At 45.1% G+C, this 19850-nt stretch overlaps 1 pseudogene; it reads left to right on the forward strand.

The window, feature by feature from the left end:
• LOC129672953 (ganglioside-induced differentiation-associated protein 1-like 1) overlaps positions 1–19850 on the forward strand; it is a 151054-nt pseudogene that overhangs the window by 130149 nt on the left and 1055 nt on the right.

The following is a 19850-nucleotide window of genomic DNA, read 5'->3' on the forward strand; positions in this document are numbered from 1 at the left end:
TGTGTGTGTGTGTGTGTGTGTGTGTGTGTGTGTGTGTGTATGAAAGCATCATAATGAAACCATTATTATATATAATTAAAATATGCTGGCAGGGGTCAGTGAGCCATCTCAGCAGGTCAAGGTGCTTAATAATGAACCTCACAGATGGCCTGAGTTTGACCTTCCTGATCTACATGGTAGGAGAGAACTGGCTCTTGCAAGCCATCCTCTGGCCTCTACACACAGACCATTAACACACACATACACTAAATAAATTAATGTAAAATATGTTAGCAAGAGAAATGTTTAAAAATTTAGTAAGTAGTAGAATTTGCATATACAGCAAACATGTATGAGGACACACACACACACATATAGTATAATATAAAATAGTATGGTACAGTATAATATTCATACGTCACAGGCACTGTGTGTAGGGAGGAGTAAGCTGAATTCCCCTTGCGTTAAAACATTTCCTGGTTACTCAGAGGATTTGTTTTCAGAAGCAGGTGTCTCCCTTGTTCTTCCTGGCTCTTGTTCATCAGGGTTTCTCTCTTCTTTCTCTGTATGCTCCTTCATGCTGTAACCAGCATGCTTTGCTTCCTGCTCTTTTCTTCCCTTAACATGCACCTGTATTTCCCCTTCCCATGGGTGGGCGCTGCTGACCTCAGGAAGGACACCCGTCCTCGCCTCTCTGTGTGTGGTAGGAGCTGCCTGTCCTCACATCTGGGCCAGATGATGGGCAGAATATCCAGGCTGCCTCTCAGTTATGAGGAGCTTTTAGACTTCACAAACCCTGGACTTTCGATCAATGCTCAAACTGTTACAAGTTGAGAAATGTGCAGGCAATGAAAGAAAAATAAAGTCTTTCCACCTACAGGAGAACTCGTGTGGGGTTAGCTGCCCTTGGTCTTCTTTTCTTTAATGCTTTTATTTGTAAAATAAAGTAAGTTCTGATCCCTCCAAAAATAAAAACCCACAAATCCAATGCACTGACCAGAAACTAAGGAACTGAACCTCAAAGTCTCAGCACTCTCACCCACGAAAGGGAACGATGCTGTGAGATGGGAAGAGATGTCACAGTGGGAACAGTGATAGGACAGAGGATGAATAAAGCCAAGTGTCTGGAAGAGAACATCTCTGGGGTGAAGAATGTCTCTTGCAATATGGAGACACCTTCAAGAGAAAAGAAAGCCAACACCATATGGCGATGAACCTTTCCTTAACACAAAGCTCACACACATCCTGTTCAACTTTTCCAAGATTTGGTGCTCTTGGGCTGGAGAAATGGTCCAGAAGTTAAGAGCACTGGCTGCACTTCCAAAGGTCCCGAGTTCAATTCCCAGCAACCACATGGTGGTTACATAACCATCTATAGTGAGATCTGGTGTTCTCTTCTGGGGCACAGGCTGAATGATGTAGAAATAACAAATAAATCTTATTAAAAAAAAAAAAAGATTCGCTGCTCTCGTGGTAGCTTTTGCCTATATAATCTCAGTATTCATGGGGCAGAGACAAGAGGATTGCTGCAAGTTCAAGCCTGGCCTGGCCTTCATAGTGAGTTCAAGTCTGGATATAGCTGCATGGAAATTTCCAGACCAGCCAAAGCTATGTAATAATACCATTTCTTTAAAAAATAAAAATAAAAAATAATATATATAATTAAAATAATTTTAAAAATTTAAAAATAAAGAATAATAAAAATTAAAAAAGTAAAAAGTAAATTACACTATGTATTATACATGTTGTTATTATGATGCCTCATTCCAACCTTCGAATCTAAACAGAGCAGATATGGAAAATGTTGTCCCCCTCATGGGAGCCGTTCTAGTACTTCCCAATGGAACTTCTTGTAATGAGGAGGTGCTAGGCCTCGATCATGCAGTGGGCTGCCCAGACAGCTCAGCCATGAAGAGCTGTGCTGCTCCTCTGGAGGACGGAGTTCGGGAGCCCACAATCCACTCTAACTCCGCTCCAGGCAGCTAACACCCACTTCAGGCCTCCCTAGGCACCTACACACGTGTGGCTTGCATACATACACATAAACATTTTTCATCTTGTGAAGTAAGTCTTGGGTGTGTAAGGCTGTTGTTGACCCTTTGATTTATAACCATTATAACTAAGGCAACTTACTCTTTAATTATTTTCTGTTTATTTGGGGTTTTCTTCTTAGCCATTTATTTATTGAGACATGATCTCACTGTTGCCTGGGCTCAAAGGAGCACACTCAAGAGATTTTCCCACCACAAGCTTCAAAATGCTGGGGTACCAACATGTGCCACTGCACACAGCTCAGTCTAGTCTCAGTCATTTCCTGTGGCTAGTGGCTTTGTGCTTGTCACCAGTGAACACTGGAGCAGCAATGTCCCCTTTTCACTTTTTTTCACCAGGCCCACGATCCTCCACTTCTTTAAGTATAATGTATATGTGATTGTCATCCAAAAGGGGGAATGTCATCTTCAGAATAAACAGAGAAATCAAAGCATCCCCAGGGCTTGTTGAATGTCATCCATCTTTTATCTATTCCAGGAGATTCCATATCCACCAATGCCAGGCAGATGCACCTTCTCAGCAGGTTGGAGCACCCTGGGACTTACTTCTCTGCTCTAGATACCAGATATAAGTTTCCATGAATGGAATCTAGTAATACAGTTTATCTTTTCTCACTTTCCCTCTCTCTTCCCTTCCTCTCTCTTCTTTCCCCCTTCTTTCCCTCTCCTCTTCCTCCCTCCCCTTCTCTGTCACTGTCTTTCTGTGTACGTGTGTCTATTTGTTTCTCTCCCTCCCTCTCCCTTTGTCTCTCTCTTTTTCTCTGCCACTGTCTCTCTCTGTATGTCTCTGGATATGTGTATCTGTCTCTCTCTTCTTCACCCTCCCTTTGTTTCTCTCTGTGTGTGTATCTGTCTCTGTGCCTGTCTTTCTCTGTCTCTCTCTTCCTTTCTCTGTCTCCGCCTCTTTCTCTCTGTGTCTCTGTCTGTCTCCCTCTCCCTCCTGTGGTAGGGGCACATGCTGATCACCACTGCCCTTGCTGTCAGCTAAAGTCTCTCTCCCCTGCACACCATCCCTTCACATGAACTCTGTGTATCTCTTCTTTGGGGGTCCCAGTGATGAATTGCCCAGGGGACTCTGATTCACACCACCAGCTGAAGACAGATGCTCATCTTCCAGAATAGTAAGGAGCTGGTGGGGATCTGCTCCGAGCACTGATTACATTACCGAGCTGAGCTTTCTGAAACATGGACATCCATTCATAGGAGAGTGCTTTCTGTTTAATACAAACGTACAGGGCAGCTTTCCTCAGGCAAGCACCTCATATGCACTACCCCTCCAAGGGAAGTGTGGGAGGGTTGTGAGTACCTGTCCCAGAATACGCAAAGGAGTGCTCAAAAGAATACTGGAGGTGGAGCTGAAGAGATGGCTCAGTGGTTAAGAGAGCATATTGCTCTTCCAGAAGACCGGTTGATGCCCAGCACCACAACATCCTGTAATACCAGCTGCAGAGAACCCAATGTTTCTGGCACACACAGACACATTTAAAAATAATAAGTATTTTTTATTTATTTAAATTGAAGAATGACAGGGGAATGCCAAAAGGCACATTTCTGGGAGAAAAAATATCTAGGACAACTGAAGTGACAATGACAGTACTAGGTTATATCCTTTGACTAAATTAGATTCGTGAGCTCATTCACATACTATTTTTTTTAGAAGAAAATGCCTTTTTTGATGCAAACTGTTTTATTTTTTTATACACAAACTATTTAATGACTTAATGTCTTAGAAAAAGTGAAATCATTAATAAAATAATCTACAGATGCTGGGATGGTGTAAGTTCCTACAAAAGGCCCTTCAGGTAGAAAACTTCTCCAAGCCGTGAGGAACGGCAGCAGCTTTTCTTTCCCAGGGTGCAGCCTGTGGAACAGGATGAAGGACTACAGCGCCTAGTGTGCTTTCTAGGGGAGGAGGCCTGGCCTGGAGACCAGGGCTCACACTACAGGCTGACCTGCCTTATTTCTGGTACACAGGGCACCAGGGTCCATTGCTTGGGGACAAAAAAGAAGCAAGCCCAGAACAAGCTGCCTCTGCTCGGCATGCTGTCAGTTTCTACTGCTGACTGATCGGTGAAAGAACGAACAGGTCAGTGAGTGAATGAACGAGACAGACAATCCTGGTGAAAGTGAGTGGGACCCTCTGCCTAGGGTCAACACAGAATGGCATTCCCTGGAGCAGATGGGTCTTCTGGCCTACTAGCTGTTGGCAGGATTCATTCCTTGTGGTTGTAGGACTGAAGCCTCCAACCAGGGCCTTCAATGGAGGCCTCAGCTCCTCCTGGAAGCTCCTGTTTCCTGGTAACATGGACTTAGGCAGTTCCCCACACGGCTACCTGCCCCCTCCTGACCCTCTCCAGAGTATTTCCAAATGTTCTGTCCCTTGTCACTGAGGTCCCTTGTCACTGGTATGGTGTGAGTAGGTCAGACCCAAGCAGATAATCTCCCAAGGATGACCTCAGGGTTAGACAATTGGGAAATGAATTATAGGAGTCACATCCCCAGAAGTTTATAATCCTCCTCAAAGTCACAGGAGGATCATACACCTCTGTGCACTGGGAGGCTAGGACATTGGGGGACATACAATTCTGCCTACTGTAAAAACAACTTCTTTTCTCCTATTCAAAATGGTGTCTCGGAGGCTCATTGCCTCTGTCTGCTAACCTAGGCCTAGTCCTGGAGGCTTTTAGCCTCCGTACAGTCTAAACTAGGACTAAAATGTCTTCAGCCTCTGAGATTTACTGCTGAATAAGCACACCCTTTCTTGTTCTTACTGAGCTCTGGGCTGGCTGGTTCAACTCCACTGTTTGGGTTCAAAATTCTCCCAGCTGACTTATTCAATCTGGCTTCTCTCTTGACCACTGAATCTCTCTGTTTGGCCTGAAACTAATTCCAGCAATCTTCTCTGGCTCTTTCTCATTCTCTGGCCCATCTGGTCTTCACCTGAGCTTTCTCTCTCTCTCTCTCTACAACCTGCTTCTTTATTGCCATCCCAGTAAAACTGCCTCTGTTCCCTCTCCCCATTTCCTTAAGTAGCTTCCCTTTCCTCTCTCTTCTCATGAGAGTTGGGCATAGGTTATTCTGTCAAATCTTTCTCAGATTCATCTTTTTTTTTGCCTCTCAATTAGACACTGCTTTCAAATATGGGTACTTCCTTCTACAAATTAAATTTATCTTCCCTGTTTGGGATTAAAGGCGTGTACCACCACACCTGGACCTAAGCTTTTCTTTACCTGAAACTTGCTCTCTACCAGCCCAGCCTAGAATGCTTGCCTCTGTCTCCTGGATTAAAGGCTTGTTTGTATTCCAGTGGGATCACATGGACCAAAAAGGTCTTTGGATGCTAGAACAGCCAGGTTCTGAATTAAAATTCCTTAACAACTTCCCCCTTTCTCTTTAAGCTAAAAATTGTAGACAGTTTAACTTTTACAATAGAAACAATTATCAGTCCCACAAACTTAACAGTCCAAATGTCCTCGTGAAGGTCCACTCAACCATTGCTGCGACTGATCCTCCACAATTGCTGCCCTGATCATCTGTCCTTCAGCAACAGTCCGTTTCAGCATCAAGGTTTTCAGGTCTGCCCTGATGAACTCTCTGTCCCTCCTTAGCTGGTTTGTTAACTGTCTCCACGCAGGGGGATCTGCTTTCTGTGTCTTCTGCATTGTTGTCTTTCTGCATCTCTTCCTTGAGTCATACCTTTCACTTGGAAGTCTCTCTCTCTCCATTTTTTGAGATAGGTTTTTCTATGTAGATTTGACTGTCCCGAACTCACTTTGTAGACCAGGCTGGCCTTGAACTCACAGCCATCAGCCTGCCTTACAGCATCTGCCTCCCTGAGTGCTGGGATTAAAGGCATGTGCCACCACACCTGCTTTATAATCCAGCATCTTTAGCTAATCTTAACCCCCCCTTTCTGCTTATCAAGGTGCAATTAGATCTTTATGAATCCACACATAAACTAGACATTTAGGCATTCTCATTCCATGTCTACTTCACGCCAGTGAGCTAAGCTCCAGTCCTGGATCCAGGTTTCTACCTCTCATCAATGGGCTTTCTATCTTGATCCTCAATTTCATTAAGTACCATAGGTTCACAACTAGGCATTTTCTTTTTTCTTAGTTCCTTTGTCTCTTGTCTCTCAAGCCTTTGTATTATCATAAATAATTTTTCTTATTGTAATGCTATTTTTTTCAACCTTTTTTGAGAGGAGAAATATAAAGGCTCCAATTGACAGTAGAGAGGGGTTTGCCCTGGTAGTCACAATTACAATGAGTACTACAATGGTTTTTTTATCCTCTCAACTCCTCCCTTTGTTCTCAAGGGGTCTGAAATGGAGTTTCCCATTTTAATGCTGGAAGAGTCTGTCTATATGATTAAGACTGCCTCTTGGGGTGGCTTACTGTGACTCAGTCGTTCCTTGCTCTGGGCTCATGGATCCCACTGTGCCAAGGTATCCCAAGTCTCTCTGGTCATCCAGACAAACTAAAAAAAAAACTGAATCTTCCTCTGGAGATGACCCCAGGCAAATTTCTTCCCTGAACTCTGTCAGATGTCACCTGGCCTCTGTGACATTTCTTTCAGATTTCCTCTGCTTCTGCAATGTCTGTGGGCTTGCTTTTCAGTTATGTTGGGTTTTCTTACTAACCACATTGATTGCTCTATGTAAAAGTAACTTTTATTTACCTATTTCAATTGTCTCAGAGGCTTACTGCCTTTGTCTGCTAACCTAGGCCTAGTCCTGGAAGCTTCTAGCCTTCGTACAATCTAAACTAGGCCTAAAAAGTGTTCAGCCTGAGACTTGCTGCACAATAAGCTTAGAAAGAGGGAAGCTGTAGAGGAATTTTAATTCAGAACATGGCTATTCTTGCAAAAGATCGTATCCAATGACCTTCTAGGTCTGTGTGATCTGGCTGGAATACAAATAAACCTTTAATCCAGGAGACAGAGGCAAGCAGACCTGAGTTCAAGGTCAGCCTGGTATAGAGCAAGTTTCAGGTAAAGAAAAGCTTAGGTCGAGATATGGCGGTACATGCCTTTAATCCCAAACAATGAAGGGAAAGTTAATCTGTAGAAAGAAGCACCCATGTTTGAAAAAGATGCCAAAATGAGTGGCAGAAAAGGTGAAAATCAGAAAAAAAGATTTGACAGAATAGGATATGCCCAACTCTCACTAGACAAGAAAGGGAAGGGAAGCTACTTAATGGGCAATGCAGAGAGAAGAGGCAGTTTTGAAGAGAGATGTACAGGAGAGATATACAGAGACAGGTTGAAGAGAGAGCAAGGTAGACACACAGATGAAGACAGAACCACCCAAGAGAATGAAAAGAAGCCAGAAGCAATGCAGAAAAGATTGCTGGAGCTAGTTTGAGGCCAAGCACAGCAATTCAGAGACTGAAAGAAAAGCCAGGTTGAATGAGTTAGCTGGGAAGGGAGTCTGGAAGGTGGATCCCCTCCGGGGTCAACATGAGGACTGAGAAGTGTCTGTCCCAGGCCCATCTGCCCTGGCCTCAGCACGATGTTCATCTGCAATGACTGCAAAGTGCTCCGATTCTGCAGACCCAGGAGTCCTGAAAACTCCAGGAAGAAGCGTAACCCACACAAGGTCAGGCGGACTAAAGCAGGCAGAAGGCTGCTGGCAAAGAGCTCGTGGTGGACAGAACAACATAGAAATGAACCTATGAAAGGCCAGGGAGAGCTAGGGTAATAAAACCGTTGATGGAATGAAGAGAGTTGAAGAGATCAAACAGAAATGCCAGGCTAAATTTGTAATGAACAGGTTGATGAAAAACAAAGACACCAGAGAAGTCAAGCAGAACATCCATCTCATCCAGGCTCCTCCTCTTGCAGGCAAAGAAAAGCAGCTGGAGGGAAAAAAAAAAAAAAAAAAAAAAAGGTTCAGCAGTTACAGGAGGAAGTGGACATGGGGAGGCTTCCTAATGGTGCTGCCTGCAGCCAGCCCCGCCCCGTGCACACTGGAAACCAGTGGAGACTGCGCGTCCCTAAGTTTTTGATTGGTTACGTAAGGTCCCTCAGACAGACGCGGTTCACGCGCTTCCCTCTTAAGCCGCAGGGTGGAAAAGCATCCGGCTGTGGATGTTAGGTCTCAGCTCAGCGTTCCCCTTCACTGTGCTATGCTCGCACAATCACGAAGGTTTGTGTGTCCACGAGGATGTGAACTGTGGGCATAACATGGTCGGGCCGTTGTATCATGGCGCCAGGCGACATTTCTGTACGGACTGTCTCGCTAAGGCGAAATTTGCAGTGATGTAATATTTTCCTTTTACTAGGATAGTCTGTTTATTTGGGTTACTGGAGTGGAGATCACACAGGGAACTAACTATTCCCTTGATAACCTCAGTCTCTTTTGTTTGGGTCTGGCCTGCTTAGTAGCTTCCTATAGTTGCATAATGGCCATATATGATGCAGCTGTATTATGCTGGGCCGTGTGACCTGCTTCAGCCGTTCTAATAGGCAGCTGTGATGCTGGGGTGGGCGGGGGAATAAACTTTGCCTGAATGGCACCTTATTATTGTTCCTTTGGAGAATGGGCAATACAAGTTTGACTTCTGTCCCAGAAGACTGTTCTCTCCCTCCAGCCCAGCAGTGGTCTAGAAGCAGAAGAATCCTGGTGCCTTTCAGAATGTTTTGTGTGGTTTTCTTTTTTTGGTTTGGTTTGGTTTGGTGTTTGTTCGTTTGTTTGTTTGTTTGTTTGTTTTTTGAGACACTGTCTCTTTGTAGCTCTGGCTGTCCTGAAATTTGCTTTGTAGACCAGGCTGCCTTGAACTCAGAGAGATCCATCTGCCTCTGCCTCCTGAGTTCTGGGATTAAAGGGATGTGTCATTATAACACCCAGCACGTTTTATTTTCTTTAAAAATCCAACCAAACAAAAACAAACTCTTGTTTTTGGAAAATATAATTTATGAATAGATTTTTTTTTTTTTTTAAGTTAGCTGGGAGAGGAATTTGAGCCTGGACAGCTGAGTTGAACCAGCCAGCCATAGTTCAAAAGGGTGAGCTTATTAAGCAGTAAGGCTCAGAGGCTGAAAACATTCTAGGCCTAGGTTAGATTGTATGGCCGAGGTTAGCAGGAGGCAGTGAGCCTCCAAGACAACAACTGAAGCAGGAGAATACGTTTCTTGTATAGCCCACCACCCCTGCAGTGGCGGAAGGAAGCCAGTCCTAACAGGGGTGACCCCAGTACAGACGACCAGAGCAGCCCATACCCTAAAACGTAAATCTGTTACTTAAAATGTTTTTTAAAACTTGAAAACAACAACAGAATTTTCAGTCATTTGTGTTCAGAATATAATTTTAAACTCGACATTGATACATGCACAAAGTAAGGAATAAAGCCTGCAATGTTGACTATAAAATTCAAAACCAACGAAACACCTGATGGTAGGGGACGGGGAAGCGGGCTATGGAGAGCACTTTGAAACGCTAGGGCTGTATTTCCTTCCAGGGAAAGGCATTCGAAAGACAGTGCAATACTGGGGAATAACCCCGTTTGTTTTGTTTATATTCATTTATACCTGTGCATTTAAAATGCTAAAGCTGGGGCTGGAGAGATGGCTCAGTGGTTAAGAGCACTGCCTGCCCTTCCAAAGGACCTGGGTTCAACTCCCTAGCACCCACATGGCAGCTCACAACCTTCATTCCCATGCACAAAGAATAAAATAAATTATTAAAAAAATAAAATAAAATGCTAAAGCTGCACAGATCAAACTGCCGCTGGTTGATATCTCTCTGGGCTAGTATCACAGAGGTGCCTTCACCACAGTATCTTAATTACTTCCAGTGAGCATTTGATTGTCTTCTAATTAGCCGAAGATTATGCTTTGAGGAAGAGCAGGGAACGGCAGAGTGTAGCCCTCAGCAGAGCGCCTTCCTAGCATGGTGGAGGCCTGAGGCACAACCTCAGCACTCAGAAAGAAAAGAGCAGGGGACCTGAGAGGAAGACATTTTTTCTTTCAGTCACTAAAATGGCAGTGCAATCTTTTTTCTCTCCATCTTCAACTTCTCACAGCAAAAAAAAAAAAAAATTTAAAGAAAAAATTCTCACATTACCTTGTCTAATAATACTAAATTGAACGTCTTTTCAGAGAAAAAAAATTCAGTTGCTTGCTAATGACTGACAATTCTCAAAATACATTAAATCCGCAGCTTTGGGACATGTGGAATAAGGCGAACAGAGCGAGAGACCATAATATGCGTTTCTAGAACAAAGCGACAATAATCGTAGGCTAAGCCAGCATCATTCGGGTACTACAAACATATTACTTGCATATCAGTTTCTGATTCATTTACTTTCAAAATTTGCTTATTCCTTCTGTTAAAACATCTCTGCAACCATCAGCCCGTTCATCTTCAACAAAATGTACTGGCTCTGTGTCAGACTGATTTCTCCGTGTCATTACGGTTAAGTTATTCTACACCCAACAGCTAATACTCTGAAATAATAACAGATTTCAGCCTTGCTGGAGTATTAGCTTCCAACATGTGGCTGTCTTTGCATGTTAAGAATTAATACAACCACCAGGAGCCTCCCAAGTTCTCACACACGGGCTTATGTGCCTGTCAATCAGCTGCAGTTCATCCAAATAATTCTACATTGTAGTCATATTTTAGAAATGCCAACTTGGGGGGGGGGGGAAGGGTGCTCTTCATGACTGCTATAAGCAACAGGAAGTAAAAATCCAGGTAGGCAGCTGTGATTATTCAGAAACTCCTCACAGGAAGCCCAGACACTGCAGCTGCCGCCTGCCCTGGAACTCATTCACTGAAGGTCATTTCTTCCAGAAAAATCTGAGACCTTCCACCTGGTGTTGCTGAGGCATTGCGTCCCATTTTAGAACAGGTCCATTGGTGTCCATGCCCGAAACAAGCACCATTTCCACCCGAGGTACCTGGGTTCAAGCCTGACAGTGGTTTTTGTCTCACATGGATAAAAGAGAAGAATTCAGAGATGTCGTTCACCCCTAAAACATACGGCCTTGAGGCATAAGTCCTCCTTGCAGAAAGCCAAGCCTTCATCAAGAAGATAGTGAACTTGCAAGCAGCTTGAGAAACCGTTTGGAAGCCAGCAGATCTCCGAAGGTCTCAAGCAGGTTTTTTCCACCTGATGCCTGTCTGGACCAGCAGATGACTGCAGTGGGAGAAAATGAGATCCTAGAACACACTCCTCGGGTTATAATGGCCAAGATGGGTGTGTCAGTAACTGTGTCTTCCACGTGGACATAAGAATGAAAGCCAGAATACAAAGCATGTGGCCATAAACACGCTGGTCTGTGTGACTAGCAAGCCTGAGGCAGCCTCCAGCAGGGCCTAAATTCCCTTGGCCACTCATGTTACTCCCTCCATCTGGTAGGTACGGCTCCCATCAACAACGTTCTCAACCTTTTAACGTGTACAGGAAGGGCCGCCCGTGCCTGGTTTGGAGCAGAGCTGTTGATACGCTGCATCTGCGCACATCCCTGAAATCTTAAACATGTGGTCCCTGGTAGGGAAAGCTGCCATCAAGCATCCACTTGGCAAGAAGCAGTTTCTTTTGTGTGTTTGGGGGCTACCGTCATGTAAGGGTCCAAATTAACAAATGATGCATTAAAATTACCCTGCAAGAGGTCCTGTGGGTTAGTTTAGTGGCGGGGCGTCTGCCTTACAGGTGTGTGAATCTGGGTCAAATCCTCGGCATTGCATCAGAAGGCGCCTCGGTGGGGACGCACAGGCACACAGCACACTTCAAACAAGCTATTGGAGTCTCTGAGTCAGTGACTCCAGAGAGCATCTGAGCAGAGAATCCATGAACTCAGCAAAGAGACGAAACAGATCTCAGGTCACTCACCATCACTCCGCTCCTGGCACGGTCACTTGTGCTGTCTCTTGAGATTTCTCTTCTGTGCTTTGTGTCCTGCTTGCTTAGTCATTCAGTACCAATTTGCAGACTCCCTTCTTTCAAATAAGCTTGACTCCTTCAGGTCCATAGCTGTTTCTTATACCATGGAGCCTACATGATCCAGGCCTGCTCTTGCCTCATCTAAGCTTAAATTCCCTCCTACCACTCACTCACCTGAACTTAACCCTGAGGGGTCTGTGTCTACCAACACACACACACACACACACACACACACACACACACACACACAAGATCCTGTTCTTTCGAGAAAAACTTAGAGAAAGGGCTTACTAATACCAATAAGAGTTTCCCTTGTTAAAATTCAGTGGGGCTAGCTTTGTAGGACAGTGGCAAAATGGGCAGTAAGCAGGGAGAGGTCAGCCTTCCTCTTGTGCAGATGTCTGTGGTCCCCAAGCGCTGGTGCAGGCAACAAAGACAGGGACTGACAGCTGTTGGAGGGAGCTCTTTCAAAGGCTGTGAAGAGACTTTGGGACTCTGTGAGATTTGCTGGCTCACCTCTTTGAAGATCCCTTTCAAAGTGCATGGCTGACCAGCAGTGGATAAACCCGAAAGCTCAATATTTTTGGTGTGTGTAAAAATGCTAAGCAAAGGCTTTTAACCCTGGAGCTCTTCTGAGAAACTTATAAATAAGAACTCTCCTAAGAGTTCAGAATTGGAACTTTCCTGGTACTTTTCTAGTACAGTATTTATTGGGAAAAAAAATTTGTGAACAACTTAATGTCTGTTATCAGGAGTTAAGACATTTTCTAAGCCAGGGATGGTGACACACACCTTTAATCCCAACCCTCAGGAGGCAGAGGCAGGTGGAGCTCTGTGAGTTCAAGTTCAGCCCAGTCTGCATAGTGATTTCCAGGATAATCAGGGCTACCTAGGAAACCTCGTCTCAAACAAACAAACAAACAAACAAAAAACAATTAATTAAAAGAAAAAAGAAAGAAATTTCTTAATGCGTTAAGGGGAGGAATGAGAGAAAGAGTGGGACCAAAAGATACAAACTACACAAAGATCTTCACAATATGCTGATAAATGAAAGAAAACGTTTGAGGGCTGGGGACAGTTCAGTGGTACGTTAGCAAGGGCATAGATTCTATACCAAGAGTGGGAGCAGGAAGAGAGAGAAAGAGGAAGAAAGGAGGGGAGGAAGGAAGAGAGAGAAGGAAGGAAATGTATCATATAGCACATGTACTATAATTCTATCATATATAGATAATATGTTCTATGTTCAATGTGTATGAACGTATGTACATTATATGTTTAATTGTAGGTCCAATGTTAGTGGGATTTTACACAAGAACAAAGTCATCTTTCTTCAAAATACCTTATTTCCATCTGTTGGAGGGGGGATCATAAGTCTGAAAATATCTAAACAGAAAAGTTTATTTCCTCCAAAGACCATAGGGGAAGAGGCACCCAAGGCTTGATCAGTCCTGGCGGGACTCCAGCGAGCACTTAGGACTTAGAACATGAGTCATCGGTGACTTTCTTGTAGCTGTCATCCCCAAGCCCCACCCGCCAGCACACCATATGGAACCACTTCTGGAACAACGGTGTATGTATCTCATGCTCTTGTACATAGGAATCATCTGTTCTTGCCATAGGGGCCTGTGGGAAGTTGGTGACTGTCACAAGACTGCTTTCATGTGAAAACCACGGCCCTGCACCCAAATGACCTTTTGATTCCATAGACTTGGGCCAGAGAAGAGGTGTGTTCAACATCTGGCTGCAAACAACTCCAGGGCTCTGACAATGAAGTGGTATTTGCCCCAGGATGGAAACACGTGCTTTGGAGAATAAACAAACCTCTGAATGCTATCTGTAACAGCTCCATCTGCTGGTTCCCAGATAATGTTACAGATCTGACAGGTGGCCATCGATCATATTGATCCAATAATAAACACTGCATTATAATGGAAGTTCTGTCGTTTTTCTTCTCAATTCAGCCAGAACTGTGCCTGGGCCAGACACCAGCCAGCATACACAAACAGCGACTGGGGATGCCAAAATAAAAAAGGACTGCTTTGGGGAACGATCTAGACAAATATAGACCTCTCCAGAATAAACGGCACCATAAAGGGACAGTGAGGCCCCTTCTGCCCCTCTTTGTGGAGTTAGACAATAGACCTTCCTATTCTGTCTCTCAGGTTTTCCTCCCACAAGACGAGAGTAATGACACTTGTAACTCAGGTCCAACTGATGTTAAGAGGATTACTGTAATGAGCCCTTGCTTGGTATGCCATGAGCTCCTGAAAGCCACGAGCCTATGAAGATGAGGACAGAAGCATTTTAATCTCAATATTCGGATCTCAATTGAATCTCAATATTTCCTGGAAATTATTAGTAAACCTAAAATCTTCTATTAATTCAGTGAGAATTGCTGGGCGGGATGCTGGATGCCCACGTTGGAAATGGATGTCAGCTGCTCACTTCGTGGCTGTGAGGTAAAAAAGAGGAGGGAGAGGGGGCAGCGTTCCCACAATCCCCTTCCAGGGCACACTGCATAGGCCACACTTCTCTTCTACTCTCTCCCTCTTCTATTTCACTTGCTCTTCTTGCTATTGTTATTTATTTATTTTTTTGGCACATAAAATAAGTTCTGTCATAGTATTTTCATATATATTGTCACACTTTGTTCTTTTTGTTCCACATCTCCCACCCCATTCGCCTCCCCCCTCATCAGTCCCCTTCACCTCCGACTTGTAACTCCCCTGCTTTGGTAACACATATATTCCACATCCATACCCATGCCAAGTCTTATCCCCCAACTCTACCTTAAAGCTTTTTCTTCCCCTCTTGAAGTTCTACTTTTAACTTTCGGGGGTGGCGGGGGCAGGGGGACAGAAGTCAGCATTAGGCATCTTCACATATGGGGAAAAAATATGTGATTTTCTTTTTCTGAACTTGGCCTATTTGCTTGATGTGATGATTTCCATTCTTTTTCTTCTCCAGGAGTGTGGCTCACTGGTACAGCATGCACATGGTTGCAGTATCAACACCCAGCAACAAAGGAAAAACAGTCCAAACAATTTAAAGTCTTAACTCAACAAGATTTACAAATTTTCTGGTGATCTCTAAAATGACAAGAGACAGGAGCGGGGGAAGAAACCTTTTCTTCATTGCCAAGTCCTTTATCAAATTCTCTCCCATGATGCTTCCCATTGAAATTGAAAACTGTCAAAGAATCACTGAGATTTATGATGAGGTTTTTTTTCCCTCAACAGCAGCATCAGCACCAGCTACAATTTGACAACCATGATCTAGATGACAATTTTGTGATTGGGCCCAAAGGTAATTTTTTTCTTCCTCTGATGCTGTAATTGCTCAGACCTTATCATTTCCTTTATTGTGATATCAGCCATGATACTCACCCCAAAAAAAGATCACTCAAAGAGCTAAACTTACTAGGGTCAGATAAATATATATAACTTAACCAAGAAAACCCTAGGGGGCTCGAAAACTAACTTGCAATTCAGCAAAAGATTGCCTGTCACCTGTGGGAGGCTCTCAGGGTGAAGTACAATGAAGAATAATTATTTACCTTCATCCCCTCACCCCTAACACGTAAAAGGACCAGGGACTGTAAATAGATGAGTATTACTGGAATGCCAATTGCACTTGCTCTCCACGCCTATCTGTGTTTTACTTCCAACGATTCGAGCGTGGCCAGATGCCTTCCAAGGAAACATAGACTGCTTGTTTCTCTCTGAGTTATCAATATGCCTTTCTTTGGTAAGATCTCCCTCGGTGGGGAAGATTTTTCAGCTCCCACCCACCCTCACCCCACTGCCACAAGAAGAACAAAGGACAGAGGAGTGAGCAGGATGTGTGAGTCATGAAGTGAGGCAAGTAAGCAGAGAACCTGTAGCTAACTCAGTTATAAGACTCTGGACAGACCTCTAGACTACCCTGTACCTAGAGCAGCTAACTCACCCCCACCCCTCCCCTGTGACCTCTTGTCTGTTAGAAAACTACGTCACCCAGACAAAGCCTCTGACCAGAAACCAAAGACTAAGACTGGCCTTTAACATGCAAATATCACATATGCAATGTCTCCAGGGCTGGGGTGTAGCTCAGAGGTAGAACATGTGCCTACATGCACACGGTTTTCAGCTGCGATTCTCCTGTAAACCAAAGGCACTGGAAGCGATGTGACTTTCTGTTTTAAACTTCACATCTTCCACTGCATACATCCTTTTACTTGAAAAAAAAAAAAAAGTCTCATAGAGCAGTCCTTTCTTTAGTTCTGAATGCTGGCAGTTGAGACAGTGTCCCTCACTGCCATTAAAAATAATAATAATAATAATAATAATAATAATAATAATAATAATAATTGATGGAAGAGAGATAAAACTACAGGAGAAAACAAAATTTAAGAAGGAAACAGGAGATGGCCAGGTGTGGTGATGCATGTCTTTAATCCCAGCACTCAGGAGTCAGGGCCAGGTAGAGCTCTGTGAGTTTGAGAAAAGCCTGGTCTACATAGAGAAACACTGTCTCAAAACAAACAGGAAGGAAGGAAGGAAGGAAGGAAGGAAGGAAGGAAGGAAGGAAGGAAGGAAGGAAGGAAGGAAGGAAGGAAGGAAGGCCTGTGATCACAGCATGAAGGAGGCTAAGCAGTAGTTCAAGGCCAGCCTGGGCTACACAGAGAGACTTTTATAAGAGGTAGGACGGAGGAGAGATGTGAGGTGGTTAAGGGTAGGGAGAGGTAAGGAAACAGTAGTGGAGACAGAAAAGCAGACACAGGGTAAGAAAGAACAACCCAGTTCAGCCAGTGAATGCTGAAAACTACAGTGTGAAAGCAGCTGGTAATTACAGAGCATCTACACGGTGGCTAAGAACACTGAACCAACACCAGGGTGACATACACTCAATCAAATTACTCAGCACTCACTGACTCACGTGGGCTGAGCCAGTCATTGACGGGAGTGGTTGGCCTCCTTACAAGACAGCTCGGAGGCCCACCTGAGGCATCCTTACTTCATCCATGGCCCACGCTTGTATTCACGCTCTGGGACTGACGCTCAGTCTGTGCAGAGGTCGGGTAGCAAGCAAAGGCACAACAGGAAACGCAGTCTGACAAAACCAGAATATAGGGTCTAGCAATGCCCAGGGTTCTCCAAAATCCATGACAAGAGGGAGGGTAGAAGGAAGAGTAGGTGGCAAAGAAATAATGCAAAGTATTTAAAAAGAATAAAGACCCTCCTCAGACTTCGGGCTGTCACGGTGACCACCAGCAACCTGACCCCCAACAACTACAGCCATGTCTTATCTCCGTGCTGGACAGCAATGCAGCCAAGCCTGTGGAGCCCCATCCCCCCCATCCCCCCATCCCCACACACACTCTCCCAAGGCAGCCAGCCCTGCCCATTGGCCCAAGGAGAGCCTGGTTCTGTACCACTAGGCACAGTCCTTCACCTCACAGAAGGTGCGGCTGGTGATCACAGAGAAGCGAGGGCTGTGAGCCTGCCTCAGAGCCGGCATAGGCAGCCCTGGTTCATGAGGCTCACCTGGATGAGGAGGTGCCCATCATTATCCACCAAGACAACATTATCGGTGACTACGCGACCAGATTGTTGACCATGTGGAACACACCTTCGTAGGAGAGCATGTGGTGGCTTGATGCCTGAGGCAGGCCGTCCACAACATGCCCGAGTCTGCAGTACCGGGACCTGCGGGATGCACTGCCCATGGATGCCTATACCCACCGCCGAGATCCGAAGACCTTTAGCCAATGCCACAACAGGCCTCATAAAACTGGAACCTGAGGAGGAACCACGGCTCTCCGTGACCTTGTTCTAAACAGAAGAAGCTTATGGCCAAGATCCTGGAGCTTGAGGATGGGAGCTACCTGAAGCAGATCCTCGGGGAGCTGGCTAAGGTTCTGGACCAGACTGAAGTGGAGCTGGAGAATAAAGCATGTGGCGCTGTGGCTGTGCCTTCACCCTGGCGGCGGTCCTCCTGGGAGACACCCTGTGGCTGCCCAAGAAATACTGGGAAGATGGCAGCCGGCCCAACCTGCAGTCCTTCTTTGAGAGGGTCCAGAGATGGTCTGCCTTCTGCAAAGTCCTGGGCGACACCCACACCTTGCTATCGGCTGCCATCCCCAATGTGTTTCAACTGTCAAGCGGAAACGGCCATCATTCTTTGGGACGTCCTTCCTCATGGGCTCCTTGGGAGGGATGGGTTACTTTGCCTACTGATACCTCAAGAGAAAAAATACATCTAGAGCCAGGCCTGGGCCTGGTGTGTGAAATAACAACAATAATAAAGACATTAACAAAGCTTTCAGGCTGGTAATGCTCAGAGGTAAGCATTGGTCGAGTATCACAAGGTCCTATGGTCAAACCCTATTACCAACTTAAAGACAAAAGCCCAAATACAGGGGCTAAACGTAGCTCTGAGGTAGATGCTGCATTTACCGTGTATGAGGCCCTGGGTTCAATGCCCAGCACCAGGAAATACAGTGCACAAACCTGGAATAAGTCCTACATCTGAAAAAAAAAAAAAAAACCTGAACTGTTATAAAAATGGATTTTGTTTTCAGTGAAATGTAAGCACCGTAAGTAGGAAATGAGCATCAGACAATATTACGGCACTGATACTGTTGATGTTCTGAAGTGTGGTAATACTGCTGTGGCTCTCTTGAAGAAGATACATTCCTGGGAAAGACATGCTGGTGTATCTGGTGGGGGAGATATCGGGATGGTTGCAACTTTAATGCTAAATAGTTCAGCAAAGATAAGGTGCGCTAAGGATGGTGTCTATGCAGAACATTAACAACGAAGGCTGACTCCAGGGAAAGGGAGACAGGTGCCCATCCTGCTGTCTTTCAACTTCCTGTGTGCTGGAGAGCATTTGCAGTGAGTGAACTAGGAGGGCAGGGGGCCTGGGGGCCACCCTGGGCGGCATTGTGAAACTTTGTTTGGACAATAGTGGGAATAAAGGTGGGAAGATGGAAAGCTACACCCAGAATCACCGTGCTCCCGCAGTTTCTGTTCCACTCCTCCCTCCCCCTAGCCCAGATGAAGAAGAGAGAGGTTGTCCTTTTAAGCCTTGCCGAGATGAAGTCCATGCCCCACAGGGTCCACCCATGTCGAGTTTACAGTTTCAGTGGGCTGATGTGTGCTTGCAGCATTGTGCAAAGTCACCAAAGCTGAGGGATTGTTCGTCACCAGCACCAGCCTCCATACCCTTCCGTCCCTGCTCTGATCTGAGCTCACCCTTAACCAAGCACTGGATTTTTACTTTTTGAAGGCTTGGCACCTGCCGTCAACTCGTTCACAAAGACAACCTGTGTTGTGCTAAACTGCTCTTTCTTGTTCTTTGCAGGAAATAAGGGGGAGCTGGTACCCTGCTTGGCCTCTGGGGCCTAGGAGCCTCCTGAGAATGATTTCTGCCTTCTGCTTTCTGATCTGCTCAAAGATGTGTGGGAAGAAGCAGGTGTGCCCTCAAGAAAGTGCTTCTGGGTTCCATGTGAGGTGTGTCTCACTCTCCAACTGTGCACCCTTGACATTTGCAGGGGCGTCACCTCCAGACTCCGGCTGTAAGTGGGAGCACAATGGCCTTTCTCAAGACTCTGTCTCAGATCTAACCCCATGAGAACATCTTTGGACCTCACTCATGGTGCTCACACAAGGAACACTTCCTTGATGAGGCTGGCTGTGTACTAACTCAAATGCCTGGGAAAGCCAATGGTTCTCAGTGAGAGAACCACGATCTAACCATTTGGCTGGTTGGCTGGTTCTGTGGGGTTTGTTTCTTCTTGAGACAGTCTTTCCAGTGTGGCCCTATGTAAACTTGAAGCGGTGGGCCTATGGTTGGAATTACACCACCAGCTTAGCTACACCTTTCTTTCTTTCTTTCTTTCTTTCTTTCTTTCTTTCTTTCTTTCTTTCTTTCTTTCTTTCTT

The sequence above is a fragment of the Psammomys obesus genome, unplaced genomic scaffold (genome assembly GCF_907164565.1).
Source record: "Psammomys obesus unplaced genomic scaffold, mPsaObe1.curated_primary_1811, whole genome shotgun sequence".
NCBI lineage: Eukaryota > Metazoa > Chordata > Mammalia > Rodentia > Muridae > Psammomys > Psammomys obesus.